Raw genomic sequence first — 9833 nt, forward strand, 5'->3', positions numbered from 1 at the left:
TAGGGTTATGTTGAGGGCAAGGGTTAGAGATGCGGTTAGGGTTCCGATTGGACCTAGGGTTAGGGTTATGTTGAGGGCTAGGGTTAGAGATGCGGTTAGGGTTCCGATTGGACCTAGGGTTAGGGTTATGTTGAGGGCTAGGGTAAGAGATCCAGTTATGGTTCCGATTGGACCTAGGGTTAGGGTTATGTTGAGGGCGAGGGGTAGAGATCCTGTTAGGGTTCCGATTGGACCTAGGGTTAGGGTTATGTTGAGGGCTAGGCTTACAGATCCGGTTAGGGTTCCGATTAGACCTAGTGTTAGGGTTATGTGGAGGGCTAGGGATAGAGATCTGGTTAGGGTTCCGATTTGACCTAGGGTTAGGGATATTTTGAGTGCTAGGGTAAGAGATCCGGTTAGGGTTACGATTGGACCTAGGGTTAGGGTTATGTTGAGGGCTAGGGATAGAGATCTGCTTAGGGTTCCGATTTGACCTAGGGTTAGCGATATTTTGAGGGCTAGTGTTAGAGTTCCGGTTAGGGTTCCGATTGGACCTAGGGTTAGGGTTATGTTGAGGGCGAGGGTTAGAGATCCGGTTAGGGTTACGATTGGACCTAGGGTTAGGGTTATGTTGAGGGCTAGGGTTAGATATCCGGTTAGGGTTCCCATTGGACCTAGGGTTAGGGTTTTGTTGAGGGCTAGGGTTAGTGATCCTGTTAGGGTTCCGATTGAACCTAGGGTTAGGGTTTTGTTGAGGGCTAAGGTAAGATATCCGGTTAGGCTTCCGATTGGATCTAGGGTTAGGGTTATGTTGAGGGCTAAGGTTAGAGATCTGGTTAGGGTTCCTATTGGACCTAGGGTTAGGGTTATGTTGAGGGCTAGGGTTAGAGTTCCGGTTAGGGTTCCGATTGGACCTAGGGTTAGGGTTATGTTGAGGGCAAGGGTTAGAGATCCGGTTAGGGTTACGATTGGACCTAGGGTTAGTGTTATGTTGAGGGCTAGGGTTAGAATTCCGGTTAGGGTTCCGATTGGACCTAGGGTTAGGGTTATGTTGAGGGCAAGGGTTAGAGATCCGGTTAGGGTTACGATTGGACCTAGGGTTAGGGTTATGTTGAGGGCTAGGGTTAGAGTTCCGGTTAGGGTCCCGATTGGACCTAGGGTTAGGGTTATGTTGAGGGCTAGGGTTAGATATCCGGTTAGGGTTACGATAGGACCTAGGGTTAGGGTTATGTTGAGGGCTAGGGTTAGAGTTCCGGTTAGGGTACCGATTTGACTTAGGGTTAGGGTTATGTTGAGGGCTAAGGTTAGAGATCCGGTTAGGGTTCCCATTGGACCTAGGGTTAGTGTTTTGTTGAGGGCTAGGGTGAGAGATCCGGTTAGCGTTCCGATTGGACCTAGGGTTAGGGTTATGTTGAGGGCTAGGGTTAGAGATCTGGTTAGGGTTCCGGTTGGACCTAGGGTTAGGGTTATGTTGAGGGCTAGGCTTAGAGATCCGGTTAGGGTTCCAATTGGACCTCGGGTTAGGGTTATGTTGAGGGCTAGGGTTAGAGATCCGGGTAGGGTTGCGATTGGACATAGGGTTAGGGTTATGTTGAGGGCGAGGGTTAGAGATCCTGTTAGGGTTCCGATTGGACCTAGGGTTAGGGTTATGTTGAGGGCTAGGCTTAGAGATCCGGTTAGGGTTCCGATTGGACCTAGGGTTAGGGTTATGTTGAGGGCTAGGCTTAGAGATCCGGTTAGGGTTCCGATTGGACCTAAGGTTAGGGTTACGTTGAGGGCGAGGCGTAGAGATCCTGTTAGGGTTCCGATTGGACCAAGGGTTAGGGTTATGTGGAGGGCAAGGGTTAGATATCCGGTTAGGGTTAGGATTGGACCTAGGGTTAGGGTTATGTTGAGGGCTAGGGTTAGAGATCCGGTTAGGGTTCCCATTGGACCTAGGGTTAGGGTTTTGTTGAGGGCTAGGCTTAGAGATCCGGTTAGGGTTTCGATTGAACCTAGGGTTAATTTTTGTTGAGGGCTAGGGTTAGATATCCGGTTAGGCTTCCGATTGGATCTATGGTTAGGGTTATGTTGACGGCTAGGGTTAGAGATGTGGTTAGGGTTCCGATTGGACCTAGGGTTAGGGTTTTGTTGAGGGCTAAGGTAAGATATCCGGTTAGGCTTCCGATTGGATCTAGGGTTAGGGTTATGTTGAGGGCTAGGGTTAGAGATCTGGTTAGGGTTCCTATTGGACCTAGGGTTAGGGTTATGTTGAAGGCTAGGGTTAGAGTTCCGGTTAGGGTTACGATTGTACCTAGGGTTAGGGTTATGTTGAGGGCAAGGGTTAGAGATCCGGTTAGGGTTACGATTGGACCTAGGGTTAGTGTTATGTTGAGGGCTAGGGTTAGAGTTCCGGTTAGGGTTCCGATTGGACCTAGGGTTAGGGTTATGTTGAGGGCAAGGGTTAGAGATCCGGTTAGGGTTACGATTGGACCTAGGGTTAGGGTTATGTTGAATGCTAGGGTTAGAGATCCGGTTAGGGTTACGATTGGACCTAGGGTTAGGGTTATGTTGAGGGCTAGGGTAGATATCCGGTTAGGGTACCGATTTGACTTAGGGTTAGGGTTATGTTGAGGGCTAAGGTTAGAGATCCGGTTAGGGTTCCCATTGGACCTAGGGTTAGTGTTTTGTTGAGGGCTAGGGTGAGAGATCCGGTTAGAGTTCCGATTGGACCTAGGGTTAGGGTTATGTTGAGAGCTAGGGTTAGAGATCTGTTTAGGGTTCCGGTTGGACCTAGGGTTAGGGTTATGTTGAGGGCTAGGCTTAGAGATCCGGTTAGGGTTCCGATTTGACGTCGGGTTACGGTTATATTGAGGGCTAGGGTTAGAGATCCGGTTAGGGTTCCGATTGAACCTCGGGTTAGGGTTATGTTGAGGGCTAGGGTTAGAGTTCCGGGTAGGGTTGCGATTGGACCTAGGGTTAGGGTTATGTTGAGGCCTAGGGTTAGAGATCCGGTTAGGGTTCCGATTGGACCTAGGACTAGGGTTATTTTGAGGGTTAGGGTTAGAGTTCCGGTTAGGTTTCCGATTGGACCAAGGGTTAGGGTTATGTTGAGGGCTAGGTATACAGATCCGGTTAGGGTTCCGATTGGACCTAGGGTTAGGGTTATGTTGAGGACTAGGGTTAGAGATCCGGTTAGGGTTCCGATTGGACCTAGGGTTAGGGTTATGTTGAGAGCTAGGGTTAGAGATCCGGTTAGGGTTCCGATTGGACCTAGGGTTAGGGTTATTTTGAGGGCTAGGGTTAGAGATCCGGTGAGGGTTCCGATTGGTCCTAGGGTTAGGGTTATGTTGAGGGCTAGGGTTAGAGATCCGGTTAGGGTTCCGATTGGACCTAGGGTTAGGGTTATGTTGAGGGCTAGGTTTAGATATCCGGTTAGGGTTCCGATTGGACCTCGGGTTAGGGTTATGTTGAGGGCGAGGCGTAGAGATCAGGTTAGGGTTCGGATTGGTCCTAGGGTTAGGGTTATGTTGAGGGCTAGGGTTAGGGATCCGGTTAGGGTTCCGATTGGACCTAGGGTTAGGGTTATGTTGAGGGCTAGGTATACAGAGACGGTTAGGGTTCCGATTGGACCTAGGGTTAGGGTTATGTTGAGGGCGAGGGTTAGATATCAATTTAGTGTTCCAATTGGACCTAGGGTTAGGTTTTCTGTTGAGGGCTAGGGTTAGAGTTCCGTTTAGGGTTCCGATTGGACCTAGGGTTAGGGTTATGTTGAGGGCTATGGTTAGAGATCCGTTTAGGGTTCCGATTGGACCTAGGGTTAGGGTTATGTTGAGGGCTAGGGTTAGAGATCCGGTTAGGGTTCCGATTGGACCTAGGGTTAGGGTTATGTTGAGGGCGAGGGTTAGAGATCTGGTTAGGGTTCCGATGGGACATAGAGTTAGGGTTATGTTGAGGGCTAGGTGTAAAGATCCGGTTAGGGTTCCGATTGGACCTAGGGTTAGGGGTATGTTGAGGGCTAGGGTTAGAGATCCTGTTAGGGTTCCGATTGGACCTAGGGTTAGGGTTATGTTGATGGCTGGGGTTAGAGATCCGGTTAGGGTTCCGATTGGACCTAGGGTTAGGGTTATGTAGAGGGCTAGAGTTAGATATCCGGTTAGGGTTCTGATTGGACCTAGGGTTAGGGTTATGTTGAGGGCTAGGGTTAGAGTTCCGGTTAGGGTTCGGATTGGACCTAGGGTTAGGGTTATTTTGAGTGCTAGGGTTAGTGTTCCGGTTAGGGTTCCGAATGGACCTAGGGTTAGGGTTATGTTGAGGGCTGGATTTAGAGATCCGGTTAGGGTTCCGATTGGACCTCGGGTTAGGGTTATGTTGAGGACGAGGGGTAGAGATCCGGTTAGGATTCGGATTGGTCCTAGGGTTAGGGTTATGTTGAGGGCTAGGGTTAGGGATCCGGTTAGGGATCCGATTAGACCTAGGGTTAGGGTTATGTTGAGGGCTAGGTATACAGACCCGGTTAGGGTTCCGATTGGACCTAGGGTAGGGTTATGTTGAGGGCTAGGGTTAGAGATCTGGTTAGGGTTCCGATTGGACCTAGGGTTAGGGTTATGTTGAGGGCGAGGGTTAGAGATCCGGTTAGGGTTCCGATTGGACCTAGGGTTAGGGTTATGTTGAGGGCTGGGGTTAGAGATCCTGTTAGGGTTCCGATTGGACCTAGGGTTAGGGTTATGTTGAGGGCTATGGTTAGATATCCGGTTAGGGTTCCGATTGGACCTAGGGTTAGGGTTACGTTGAGGGCTAGGTTTAGATATCCAAGTAGGGTTCCGATTGGTCCTAGGGTTAGGGTTATGTTGAGGGCTAGGTTTAGAGATCCGGTTAGGGTTCCGATTGGACCTCGGGTTAGGGTTATGTTGAGGGCGAGGGGTAGAGATCCGGTTAGGGTTCGGATTGGTCCTAGGGTTAGGGTTATGTTGAGGGCTAGGTTTAGGGATCCGGTAAGGGTTACGATTGGACCCAGCGTTAGCGTTGTGTTGAGGCCTAGGGTTAGAGATCCGGTTAGGATTCCGATTGGACCTAGGGTTATGATTATGTTGAGGGCTAGGGTTAGAGATCCGGTTAGGGTTCCGATTGGACCTCGGGTTAGGGTTATGTTGACGGCGAGGGGTAGAGATCCGGTTAGGGTTCAGATTGGTCCTAGGGTTAGGGTTATGTTGAGAACTAGGGTTAGGGATCCGGTTAGGGTTCCTATTGGACCTAGGGTTAGGGTTATGTTGAGGGCTAGGTATACAGACCTGGTTAGGGTTCCGATTGGAACAAGGGTTAGGGTTATGTTGAGGGCTAGGGTTAGAGATCCGGTAAGGGTTACGATTGGACCCAGCGTTAGCGTTGTGTTGAGGCCTAGGGTTAGAGATCCGGTTAGGATTCCGATTGGACCTAGGGTTATGGTTATGTTGAGGGCTAGGGTTAGAGTTCCGTTTAGGGTTCCGATTGGACCTAGGGTTAGGGTTATGTTGAGGGCTAGGTATACAGATCCGGTTAGGTTTCCGATTGGACCTAAGGTTAGGGTTAGATTGAGGGCTAGGGTTAGAGATCCGGTTAGGGTTCCGATTGGACCTAGGGTTAGGGTTATGTTGAGGGTTAGGGTTAGAGATCCGGTTAGGTTTCCGATTGGACCTAGGGTTAGGGTTATGTTGAGGGCGATGGGTAGAGGTCCTGTTAGGGTTACGATTGGACCTAGGGTTAGGTTTATGTTGAGGGTTAGGGTTAGAGTTCCGTTTAGGGTTCCGATTGGACCTAGGGTTAGGGTTATGTTGAGGGCTAGGGTTAGAGATCCGGTTAGGGTTCCGATTGGACCTAGGGTTAGGGTTATGTTGAGGGCAAGGGTTAGAGATCCGGTTAGGGTTCCGATTGGACCTAGGGTTAGGGTTATGTTGAGGGCTGGGGTTAGAGATCCGGTTAGGGTTCCGATTGGACCTCGGGTTAGGGTTATGTTGAGGAAGAGGGGTAGAGATCCTGTTAGGGTACCGATTGGACCTAGGGTTAGGGTTATGTTGAGGGCTATGGTTAGATATCCGGTTAGGGTTCCGATTGGACCTAGGGTTAGGGTTACGTTGAGGGCTAGGTTTAGATATCCATGTAGGGTTCCGATTGGTCCTAGGGTTAGGGTTATGTTGAGGGCTAGGTTTAGAGATCCGGTTAGGGTTCCGATTGGACCTCGGGTTAGGGTTATGTTGAGGGCGAGGGGTAGAGATCCGGTTAGGGCTCGGATTGGTCCTAGGGTTAGGGTTATGTTGAGGGCTAGGGTTAGGGATCCGGTTAGGGTTCCGATTGGACCTAGGGTTCGGGTTATGTTGACGGCTAGGTATACAGACCTGGTTAGGGTTCCGATTGGACCTTGGGTTAGGGTTATGTTGAGGGCTAGGGTTAGAGATCCGGTAAGGGTTACGATTGGACCCAGGGTTAACGTTGTGTTGAGGGCTATGGTTAGAGATTCGGTTAGGATTCCGATTGGACCTAGGGTTATGGTTATATTGAGGGCTAGGGTTAGAGTTCCGTTTAGGGTTCCGATTGGACCTAGGGTTAGGGTTATGTTGAAGGCTAGGGTTAGAGATCCGGTTACGTTTCCGATTGGACCTAGGGTTAGGTTTATGTTGAGGGCTAGGTATACAGATCCGGTTAGGTTTCCGATTGGACCTAAGGTTAGGGTTAGGTTGAGGGGTAGGGTTAGAGATCCGGTTAGGGTTCCGATTGGACCTAGGGCTAGGGTTATTTTGAGGGTTGGGGTTAGAGATCCGGTTAGGTTTCCGATTGGACCTAGGGTTAGGGTTATGTTGAGGGCTAGGGTTAGGGATCCGGTTAGGGTTCCGATTGGACCTAGGGTTAGGGTTATGTTGAGGGCTAGGGTTAGAGATCCGGTAAGGGTTACGATTGTACCCAGCGTTAGCGTTGTGTTGAGGCCTAGGGTTAGAGATCCGGTTAGGATTCCAATTGGACCTAGGGTTATGGTTATGTTGAGGGCTAGGGTTAGAGTTCCGTTGAGGGTTCCAATTGGACCTAGGGTTAGGGTTATGTTGAGGGCTAGGTATACACATCCGGTTAGGTTTCCGATTGGACCTAAGGTTAGGGTTAGATTGAGGGCTAGGGTTAGAGATCCGGTTAGGGTTCCGATTGGACCTAGGGTTAGTGTTATGTTGAGGGCTAGGTATACAGATCCGGTTAGTGTTCCGATTGGACCTAGTGTTAGGGTTATGTTGAGGACTAGGGTTAGAGATCCGTTTAGGGTTCCGATTGGACCTAGGGTTAGGGTTATGTTGAGGGCTAAGGTTAGAGATCCGGTTAGGGTTTCGATTGGACCTAGGGTTAGGGTTATGTGGAGGGCTAGGTTTTGAGATCCGGTAGGGTTCCGATTGGACCTAGGGTTAGGGTTATGTTGAGGGCGATGGGTAGAGGTCCTGTTAGGGTTACGATTGGACCTAGGGTTAGGTTTATGTTGAGGGTTAGGGTTAGAGTTCCGTTTAGGGTTCCGATTGGACCTAGGGTTAGGGTTATGTAGAGGGCTAGGGTTAGAGATCCGTTTAGGGTTCGAATTGGCCCTAGGGTTAGGGTTATGTTGAGGGCTAGGGTTAGACATCCGGTTAGGGTTCCGATTGGACCTAGTGTTTGGGTTATGTTGAGGGCGAGGGTTAGAGATCCGGTTAGGGTTCCGATTGGACCTAGGGTTAGGGTTATGTTGAGGGCTAGGGTTAGAGATCCGGTTAGGGTTCCGATTGAACCTAGGGTTAGGGTTATGTTGAGGGCGATGGGTAGAGGTCCTGTTAGGGTTACGATTGGACCTAGGGTTAGGTTTATGTTGAGGGTTAGGGTTAGAGTTCCGTTTAGGGTTCTGATTGGACCTAGGGTTAGGGTTATGTTGAGGGCTAGGGTTAGAGATCCGTTTAGGGTTCCAATTGGCCCTAGGGTTAGGGTTATGTTGAGGGCTAGGGTTAGACATCCGGTTAGGGTTCCGATTGGACCTAGTGTTTGGGTTATGTTGAGGGCGAGGTTTAGAGATCCGGTTAGGGTTCCGATTGGACCTAGGGTTAGGGTTATGTTGAGGGCTAGGGTTAGAGATCCGGTTAGGGTTCCAATTGGACCTAGGGTTAGGGTTATGTTGAGGGCAAGGGTTATAGATCCGGTTAGGGTTCCGATTGGACCTAGGGTTAGGGTTATGTTGAGGGCTGGGGTTAGAGATCCGGTTAGGGTTCCGATTGGACCTCGGGTTAGGGTTATGTTGAGGAAGAGGGGTAGAGATCCTGTTAGGGTACCGATTGGACCTAGGGTTAGGGTTATGTTGAGGGCTATGGTTAGATATCCGGTTAGGGTTCCGATTGGACCTAGGGTTAGGGTTACGTTGAGGGCTAGGTTTAGATATCCATGTAGGGTTCCGATTGGTCCTAGGGTTAGGGTTATGTTGAGGGCTAGGTTTAGAGATCCGGTTAGGGTTCCGATTGGACCTCGGGTTAGGGTTATGTTGAGGGCGAGGGGTAGAGATCCGGTTAGGGCTCGGATTGGTCCTAGGGTTAGGGTTATGTTGAGGGCTAGGGTTAGGGATCCGGTTAGTGTTCTGATTGGACCTAGGGTTAGGGTTATGTTGACGGCCAGGTATACAGACCTGGTTAGGGTTCCGATTGGACCTAGGGTTAGGGTTATGTTGAGGGCTAGGGTTAGAGATCCGGTAAGGGTTACGATTGGACCCAGGGTTAGCGTTGTGTTGAGGGCTAGGGTTAGAGATCCGGTTAGGATTCCGATTGGACCTAGGGTTATGGTTATATTGAGGGCTAGGGTTAGAGTTCCGTTTAGGGTTCCGATTGGACCTAGGGTTAGGGTTATGTTGAAGGCTAGGGTTAGAGATCCGGTTACGTTTCCGATTGGACCTAGGGTTAGCTTTATGTTGAGGGCTAGGTATACAGATCCGGTTAGGTTTACGATTGGACCTAAGGTTAGGGTTAGGTTGAGGGCTAGGGTTAGAGATCCGGTTAGGGTTCCGATTGGACCTAGGGCTAGGGTTATTTTGAGGGTTAGGGTTAGAGTTCCGGTTAGGTTTCCGATTGGACCAAGGGTTAGGGTTATGTTGAGGGCTAGGTATACAGATCCGGTTATGGTTCCGATTGGACCTAGGGTTAGGGTTATGTTGAGGACTAGGATTAGAGATCCGGTTAGGGTTCCGATTGGACCTAGGGTTAGGGTTATGTTGAGAGCTAGGGTTAGAGATCCGGTTAGGGTTCCGATTGGACCTAGGGTTAGGGTTATGTTGAGGGCTAGGGTTAGAGATCCGGTTAGGGTTCCGATTGGTCCTAGGGTTAGGGTTATGTTGAGGGCTAGGGTTAGAGATCCGGTTAGGGTTCCGATTGGACCTAGGGTTAGGGTTATGTTGAGGGCTAGGTTTAGATATCCGGTTAGGGTTCCGATTGGACCTCGGGTTAGGGTTATGTTGAGGGCGAGGCGTAGAGATCAGGTTAGGGTTCGAATTGGTCCTAGGGTTAGGGTTATGTTGAGGGCTAGGGTTAGGGATCCGGTTAGGGTTCCGATTGGACCTAGGGTTAGGGTTATGTTGAGGGCTAGGTATACAGAGACGGTTAGGGTTCCGATTGGACCTAGGGTTAGGGTTATGTTGAGGGCGAGGGTTAGATATCAATTTAGTGTTCCAATTGGACCTAGGGTTAGGTTTATGTTGAGGGCTAGGGTTAGAGTTCCGTTTAGGGTTCCGATTGGACTTAGGGTTAGGGTTATATTGAGGGCTATGGTTAGAGATCCGTTTAGGGTTCCGATTGGACCTAGGGTTAGGGTTATGTTGAGGGCTAGGGATAGAGATCTGCTTAGGGTTCCGATTTGACCTA

The sequence above is a fragment of the Miniopterus natalensis genome, chromosome 7 (assembly GCF_054644295.1).
Source record: "Miniopterus natalensis isolate mMinNat1 chromosome 7, mMinNat1.hap1, whole genome shotgun sequence".
NCBI classification, from domain to species: Eukaryota; Metazoa; Chordata; class Mammalia; order Chiroptera; family Miniopteridae; genus Miniopterus; species Miniopterus natalensis.